Raw genomic sequence first — 8614 nt, forward strand, 5'->3', positions numbered from 1 at the left:
CATATGATTCAATAGTGAATAATTGTTATCATGACAACTGTAACTGTTACAATTGTAAAGGTTGAAGTTTTGTAACAAAAACAGAGGAGTGGTTATTCTTACATTCCAGAAACAGAAGACCATCAAGGGAGAAGAGCACAAGCAGAATGTGGGACCTTATCCAGAGAAGCTGTGACACCAGAGATGGAGGCAGAGATGGGGACATGGAGAGAGGGAGCAGCTGAGGACTCTAGATTCATGGGAAGAGAGGGAGTAAGATCTGGTGGCCAGGAGGCAGACTTGCAGAATGTGCCCTTTGGAGGTGTGAATTTATTATATATGCCTGAGTGAGTTTTTTGTTTTGTTTTGTTTTTGCTTTTTTTAAAAAGCTTAAGTGGATAGTGTGAAATACTGTCAACTGATAGTACATGGAGGGGATTATAATCATTGTAATGAAACAAGGTGTATGAAATGTTGAATGTAAAACTGATGATTTTCCCTGTAAATGTTATAAAAAGGATTGCTGGCAGGGTTCCAGTTCATGCATGCAGAGATTTATTTCAAGTAAAACATATTTAAATATGTCCCTGTGCTCATGAATGACTGCAGACAAGATCCTCCAGGTATACACTTATCTTCATCTCTTTAGGGATTATGGTGCCCTCCAATTAAAAGGCCCAGTCAAAACAATGACTTCTGAGAGTATCCACCGGGCTAGTTCAATTCAAGGCAGAGAGGTCAGCTCAGAAGGCTGTGCTCTGGGCATTCCAAAAGGGTCATCTTGATAGATTTTCCTGAGACAGAGAACAGACATAGGGACTTATTATGAAGAAGCATCAGGAAAATAGGAAACTGAACAGGTGAGGAGAAAGCCAAGGGAGCTGCACTAAGAAATCATTTTCTCCCATCACAACGATGTACCTGCTAATTCTCTGACAGTGACAAGGACTGTCCTATCAAAATTTTGTTGGAAAAACTTACACCATCCAGTCCACAGCCCTAACCTAGCCCTTCAGAATTTGTTTTTGTACACAAAAATCAAATACCGCTGAAGATTAATACAATTTGAACCCCTCAAGGATGCCAAAATTGAAGAACATGGAATTTTTCAGGGAAGAGTTAGAGATGGAAATACCACTTTCAGAAGTATACAGACCTAGGTGCAAGTTATGTAGAAAAATCATAGCTTCCCATTTGATGTTGAGGCTTAATAAAGATTTCTAGGACTTTGTAGCAATACTTTTTGACTTACTCATATTTCTTAGGGTATACCCTTGTCTGGAATCCTGGTTTGGCCCTGTAGGAAAATCACTGGATTACTAACTATAAGGTTGGCAGTTCAGACTCACCACCCTATCCTCAGAATACCTATACTAGGTTGCTGTGGGTTGGAACAGTCTCAATTTAATGGCTCTCAACCACACCCTGGTATCTGCCTTGAGCTGGTTGTTAAAAGAAGTTGGTTCTGACTCATAGTGACCCTATGTAGGGTTTCCACTGACCTTGTAATTCAAACTGAACTTGCAGTCCTGTACTTTTTCTAGAAAGAAGTTCTGTACAATTTCCCTGGAGATTGTTTCACACTCCCTGGGCCACTCGATGCTCTGGTGCAGAATTTTGTTATGGAGAACCACCCTGAATTTTGTAGTAAGCTTTTCTTGCCTGATTTTGTGGGTGATTTGCTTTGGCTTTTTCATGAATCTGATCTTACCTGCCATCGCCAGAAATCCATTAACATCTCTAGTCCTTTGGTGATATTTCCTTCAGTGTTCTCGTGCCATATTCTCCTTGAATCTCCCCACTTCCCTCATTTTTAGAAGATTTTGGATGGAAAAGGTGATGACTTGTCCAATGAAAATGTCTTTAAAGTTTATCACCATCTCGTTGAAAAGCTCTATGGATCTATTCTTGACTCTGGAACCTAGTCTAAATGCCCTAATTTGGCAAAGGAAACATGATATGATGGTGCTAGTCTCCCCACTGGCTTTTTCTTGTCCTTATTCACCTCCACCCCTGTCTGTTCAAGTGAGACAGAGCGTGTCTTAGCTGCATCAGGCCAATTTTTAGAGGCTGGTCCCTCTACCAAAATGCCCTCTTAATTTCTAGACCAGCTACTCCTCATCGACCTGCTGACCCTGCACATCTGCTGATTCTCTGTACCTGGTATAGCTGCTCAGGCACCAGCAAAGCCCTTCCTAAGAGGAGCTGATTCTCTGTCTAGTGCCTTTCTGTGTTTTCCCAGCTCATATCTCTGCCAAGGTAGGAAGCATGCTTCCCTCACCTTCACGTTACTCTCAGTAGAAGAACACACTCTGCTCTTCAGAGAGTACAGGGATGGATGTCAGTAGCTCTCCTGTGAAAATTCACCATCATTGTGTCAGAATAAGTGTTCCCACCTTGTTTGTAGTTGTCATTAGCTGCCATTGGAGTCTTCAGCACAATGGAATGAAACATTGTCTGGTATCACGTGTACTTTTGCCATGATCAGATGAAAATTGGGCTGTTGTGATTCATTTTTCATTGGCTTAGTTTTGTACGTAGATCCCTAGACTTTCCTTCTTAGTCTGTCTTAGTCTAGAAGCTCTGCTGAAATGTACTCAGCATCATAGCGACACACAAACCTCCACTGACAGATGGGAGGTGGCAGAACATGAAGTGCATGGGCCACACTCAAACCCAGGTCTCCTGAGTGGAAGGCAAGAACTCTACCACTGAGTCACTGATGAACCCCATCTTGCTCACTCCTGTTATAGATTTCTTACCTCTGTAATAGTAGCTTTCACATTTTATTATAATCATGTTTTTCTGGATCTTTCTCTTACACTCAGTGATGTAAGATTTTATTGCTATGTTTTCAGAAAACAACAGAGTGCAACATGTACATGCATGTTTGTGTGCATGCATGCACAGGCACACAGTACATGTGGGTGATGATACCTATTCAATGGTCAAGATGATCTTGCCTGAGTGAGACCCATTTTCCTGTGTACCTCCAAACCACAGGTCTGCCAAGACACCGTGTCCATTATATTTTTTAATGGCCTGCTGGCAGGCTTCTCTTTCCAAAAAAGCTTTAAACCCTTGGGCAGGACTCACACTCTACACTGTTGTTACTTTTCAGGTGATCAAATCTGCCTACTTCAGTCAGGTTGTAAGACCCTTCAGAGCAGGGACATTGGACAGTGTTCTTTTGTCCCATCTGGATCTCTGAAAGTTGATGAACAAAAACAGTAGTTTCTTAGGTGGTCAAAGTGAGTAGAGCCTGCTTACAATGGCAACCACACCAATGGGGTTAGATCCTGAGTGTTGTCGTGGTTGCTTCCCCAACCCACCCTGACTACTACCCCCAAGCCCCAGAGTTCAGGGCCGAGGTAAGCTGTGCCAGAGTCCCTGAATCTGAACCAACCATATGGTACCCAGGAGGATCCTTGATTCTTCAGCTAGACACCACACCTGGTCTGCATCATCCACCTCACCCCAGCTCCCAGATCCCCCACTGTGGACTCGTACATTTAGACTTATCTCCTTACATGGACTGAGCCCAGGGATATAGTCAGTAGCGGTCTGGACACCACAGTCCTACCCCTCAGTTCTGGAGCAATTTTGCAAAGCCTAATATCCCTGTGTTACTGTGTGTGTTTGCTATGTCTACTATACTTCCAGAGGGCAGAGGATGTGCCAAATCTTTTTTTATATATAGTTTAGTTTTGTTGTTGAAAACATTCATAATGCAGCATACATCATTTCAAGAGTTTCCACATGTAAAATTCAGTGGGTTTGATCAATATTGTACTCTTTTAAAGAACTATCTATCTGTATGTGATACCCAAAACCAAGATTAGCTATGAGATGCGTCAAGGACATCATATAGGAAAAAAGGGAAAGAGCAAAAACAAAACTCAGAAGGCAAGAAAGGATAGAAAAGAAAGACAAATGGAGCAAAGAACACAGGAAGGATGTGGGAATATGCTATTACATTTGGGGGATTGCAATCAATGTCACAAAGCAAAATGTGTATAACTTGCTGAATAGAAAATGAATTTGCTTTGCAAACATTCACCCAAGCCACAGTTAATCAATCAATATGCCAAAGAACATTAAAAAGATAGGAACAAAAGAACAGACAAAAATGAATGACGCTCATGCTCTCTGGATGGTCAAAGTTGCATAAAAAGTGTAGAGTGCTGGTAGCACCAGCCGTGATACCTGCAGTCGGCAATGGACTAACAGAACCTCTTACTCTAGGCTGCCCTCTGGGATGGAAATACCCTCATCTCTCAGACGCTTTGGCGTATGCATGAACTATTTTCAGATTGGGGCCGGAACCAACATCAGCTAACCCTAGTAGGGTAGCTGTAGGGTTGAGTGTTGCCATCTCATCTGTAACCATGCAAGATGAGGTTGTTGGTTGGCAGGAAATCCCAGAATTTTCTCTTATCTGGGCCTGGCACCTGACCCCTGGGTCTTTCCTTTCACTGTTTTTCATTCTTTATTGTTTTCTTCCTCTCTCTCACTTGCTTTGTGTCCTTTCTAGCTCCCCTTTCAGTTTTTCTTCTTTTTGCTACTTCTTTCTTTCATCTCCTTTTTTTATTTTATCCCTCTCTTTTTTTCTAGCCTCTGGTCTCATTTCCTTTCACTCAGTGCTCTCCCCAGTTACGTTTACTTCTTTTTCTTTATGTTTGGTTACTTTACTTCTTTCTTTTTATGTTGCTCTTTGCTTGTTTTCTGTCTTGTGTGTATTTGTTTCTCTTCTTGTTTCACCTGATAGGAAAGAGCAACTGCATCTATACAGCCCAGCCACAATTGTACCCACAATCGCCCCAGTCACTGGGTAAAAGCGAATACCAGCTGCTTTTCACTGGGTCAATGACAATGACCAACATCAGCTACATCCATCCTAAACTGAACTTCACACTCAGTGAAGAGAGAAGAGTGCACAAGTTCATCTCCTGATGACTCCCGCAAGGAGGCAGTTGGTAAATGCCTAAGAATACACCAACATACAGTCATCAAATTAATGCAAATGCAACATCACAATGTCGTAATAGCAGCAGACAATTTCTGTTCACACAAATAAACAAGAGAGAGTAGCTCAAACAAACAACTGAGAGGCAGAGCTAGAAAATGTTTTTGAAGGAAAAAAGGTATTGGAACTACTTGAAAAGAATTGAAGAAGATGACATTCAGATGCCTCTATATGATTGACAGCAAAGTCAAGGAAAACAAGGAAAGTAATACAGGAATAATCAAACAAAATAAAGGCCTTGAGAAAATACAAGGCCTGGAAATAGAAATTTATAGGATTAATACTAAAATTTCAGAAATGAAAAATTCATTGATGGGACAAAGGAGTAAATTTGAATCTATGGAAACCCAAATTAATGGTCTTAAAGATAAATACCTCCATACTAGTGAAATAGAAGAATAATCAGTAAAAAGAATTAAAAATCTAGAGAAAGCCTAAGATTCATGTGGAACAACATGAAAAGGAATAACTTATGGATGATCAAAATTCCAGAACAAGAAGAGATAAAAAAGAAAAGGACAGGAAAGATAGTCGAAAAGCTGTTGAAAGAAAATTTCCCTAGCTTGATGAAAGACCAGAAGATACGCTTTCAAGAAGCTGAACAAATCCCAAAGATAAAAACAACTTTTAAACTGGGGAACAAATTAATAAACTACATTGCAACAGCAAAGAAAATGAATACACCTTTAGATATAAACCAGAAAAGGAAGAAACGTGATGATTTTGCAACCAGTTAAAAAAACAGCAATGAAGAAATTGACAAGAAAACATACACACACAAAATTAATTCAGCACAGAAAAAATACATGGAACAAAGAATCCAGCTGCATCACAAAAAAAAAAATACATAGCAAAATGACTGAAATAATTTCATGTCTATCGAAAATAACACTAAATGTAAATGTATGAAAAGAGACAGAGTAGTTGAATGGCTAAGAAAATGGGATCCCTCAATATGCTGTTTACAAGAAACACACCTTACACACAAAGATGAAAATAGATTGAAAATAAAAGGACGGAAAAAATGTATCAAGCTAATGACAATCACTAATTAGCAGGAGTGGCAATTAAGAGACAAAGGACTTTATCTCATGACTATAGAGACAATTAAACAAGGAGACACAACCATAATAAATATCAATGATCCAAATGAAAGGAATTGTAAATACATAAGTCAAATTCAAACAAAATTGAAATAGGCAAGTCTACAATAATGGTCTTCTTTTAACTTTCACATGCATATGAGATTATTAAATATACCATGGCTTGAGTCAGAAGCACCTCAGTTCTCAAACTGACATATTTGTTCTTCAACACTTTACAAAGGTCTTGTGCAGCAGATTTGCCCAATGTATACGCCATTTGATTTCTTTGTGTGTAGGGGTGGAGGGGGGAATGCAAACTTTAAATTTAACTACTAGGAAACTATATCACAGCCTTGAAATAGCAAACAGTCAGGTTACTTTATCATTTCAAGTAGTAAGTTGGTAGAGAAGTGACAAGGCCCTTATGAAAATAAGGTGTCATTGTACTTGGAACACTGCAGAACACAGAAGTGGTGTTTGGTAACGAGGAGCAGCCCTTCCTTGGCTTCAAAGGAGTCACAACTCTCTCTAGCCTCCGAGTCACTTACTTTTTCTCCCTTGATTTTCATGTTGCTAATCGGGCTGCGAACCTTAAGGTCAGAGGTTCGAAACTACCAGCCGCTCCGCGGGAGAAAGATGAGGCTTTCTACTCCCGTAAAGATTTACACCCTTGGAAACCCTGTACAGGGTCGCTATGGGTCGGACCCGACTCGATGGCACTTAACAACAACAACAACAACAGGGCTCTTATTGGTTAGCTAAGCAGTTGGACGTGCTATCATGAAAGAGCAATCACTAGAAAAGGACATTATGTCCATCCTGGAGACAGATTGCCACAATGCAGTCAGCCACACCAGTGATCATGAGGATGGCACAGGCCTGGAGAACATTGTGTTTGGTGACACATGCCAGGAGTTGGAGTCCACTTGATGATAACCAGCAACAAGAAGAGCAACACTGGGTTTAGGTTTTCATTTCGTTCTGGTCTATGAAAAACTAAGTCTTTCCAAATCCAGTTCAACTTTCTTAACTAAGCAGCCAACAGTTTCTTTCACTGTTCATTTCCAGATACTGGTATATAACACAATCAAAACCTTCAAGGGGAAGAGTGTCACTGCAAGACTGTCTACTGCGCACAGCCCCAGGGTCACCATGATAACCAGTGAGAAGGAAGCTCAGCTTCCCATACGCAGCATGACACTGCCTCTCATATCTCCACACTGAAAGATGCAACATGTAAGAATTTCCAGAAAAGTTCAGCTTGACAGCCAGTGGATGGCCAAAGAGCCTTTCAAAGTTCTTATCTATACTACCCTGTCTCCTAATGACATCAATTTCAGGGCCTTGTATTGAAAACAAAACCAAGCAAAACAAAGACTCAGATATCTGTTTTTTCCCACTTCTGAATTAGTGATCTTTTAGATTTTGTTTTACAGATTATGGAAAATCAGATGGTGATATTTCTTGTAAACAGAAGGTTGGCAGCAAGCAGACATACCTCTTTTCAAACTCTACCAGCTTACAGGCAGCTTGGAGGAAACTGCCAGTCTGTTGGTACCAGAATACTAAGGAGAATCTGGTGCCTTGGAAGGCTCTGGTTTGGTAAAGCAAGGGAGATACCTACTACTAGTATATGCACTTGCCACATACAATTTAGGCTTGAACTAACTCTCAGATGCAAATTTTAGCACCAGTTTTTCCCACTTTTTCTGCTGTGGTTTCAAACTTATAAAAGAACCAGTATCCAGAGCCAAGAGACACGTTCCTGAAACTTCCTGCCTTCATGATTTCTTTTTTCATTCATAAACTTGATTTTTAAACACCCAAATTTCCTTTCTTCATTTCATGTAGATTCCTGCCCTCATCCCCAATGGCCACTGGCGAAGACTTTTATTTTGCAATGGATGACAGAGACTCTTTCATCTTCTTGGTCATGGATGGGATGAGATTCATGTGGTCATCCACACATTTGGTCACACAGCTCTCCAGCTGTTGCTTCATCTGCAGTTTCTTACTCCCTGCATCCATTGAGTCTTTGGCTTTGTCGTTGCAATGCATGGTACACTGGGCCAGGTGATCCTGGAGTCTTTCCAGCTCACTGGTCACCAGGGCCTGTGCTTGAGCCTGCAGTCCATGGCAGCATTCAATACACTGATGTACCTGTTGCTTGGATGCCTGGCTGTCCTCACAACAGTTGGCGCTGCACCGGAACAGGATGCCGTGAATTTTTCCAGATGTTCAATCTCTCCAGACTCTTCATCATGGTGTCAACTGCCTATTGCACATAGAGCTGCTACAGCTCCGCCATGGTGACCCTGCGGTCACATCATTTGATTTCTTGATTGCTACTTCCATGAGTGTTGATGACAGATCTAAGCAAGATGAAATCTTTGAAAACTTCAATCTTTTCTCCATTTATCATGTTATTAGTGCATTTGTCAAGAATTTTTGTTTTCTTTATGTTGAGGTGTAACCGAAAGCTGTGGTCTTTGATCTCCATCAGTAAGTATTTTATGTCTTCTTC

The 8614-nt window shown here is 40.8% G+C and overlaps 1 pseudogene; it reads right to left on the reverse strand.

The window, feature by feature from the left end:
* Positions 1–7980: 7980 nt before the first annotated feature.
* On the reverse strand, positions 7981–8398 carry LOC102837476 (annotated as a pseudogene).
* Between the last annotated feature and the right edge of the window lie 216 nt (positions 8399–8614).

The sequence above is a fragment of the Chrysochloris asiatica genome, unplaced genomic scaffold, assembly GCF_000296735.1.
Source record: "Chrysochloris asiatica unplaced genomic scaffold, ChrAsi1.0 scaffold00097, whole genome shotgun sequence".
In the NCBI taxonomy this organism is placed as follows: domain Eukaryota; kingdom Metazoa; phylum Chordata; class Mammalia; order Afrosoricida; family Chrysochloridae; genus Chrysochloris; species Chrysochloris asiatica.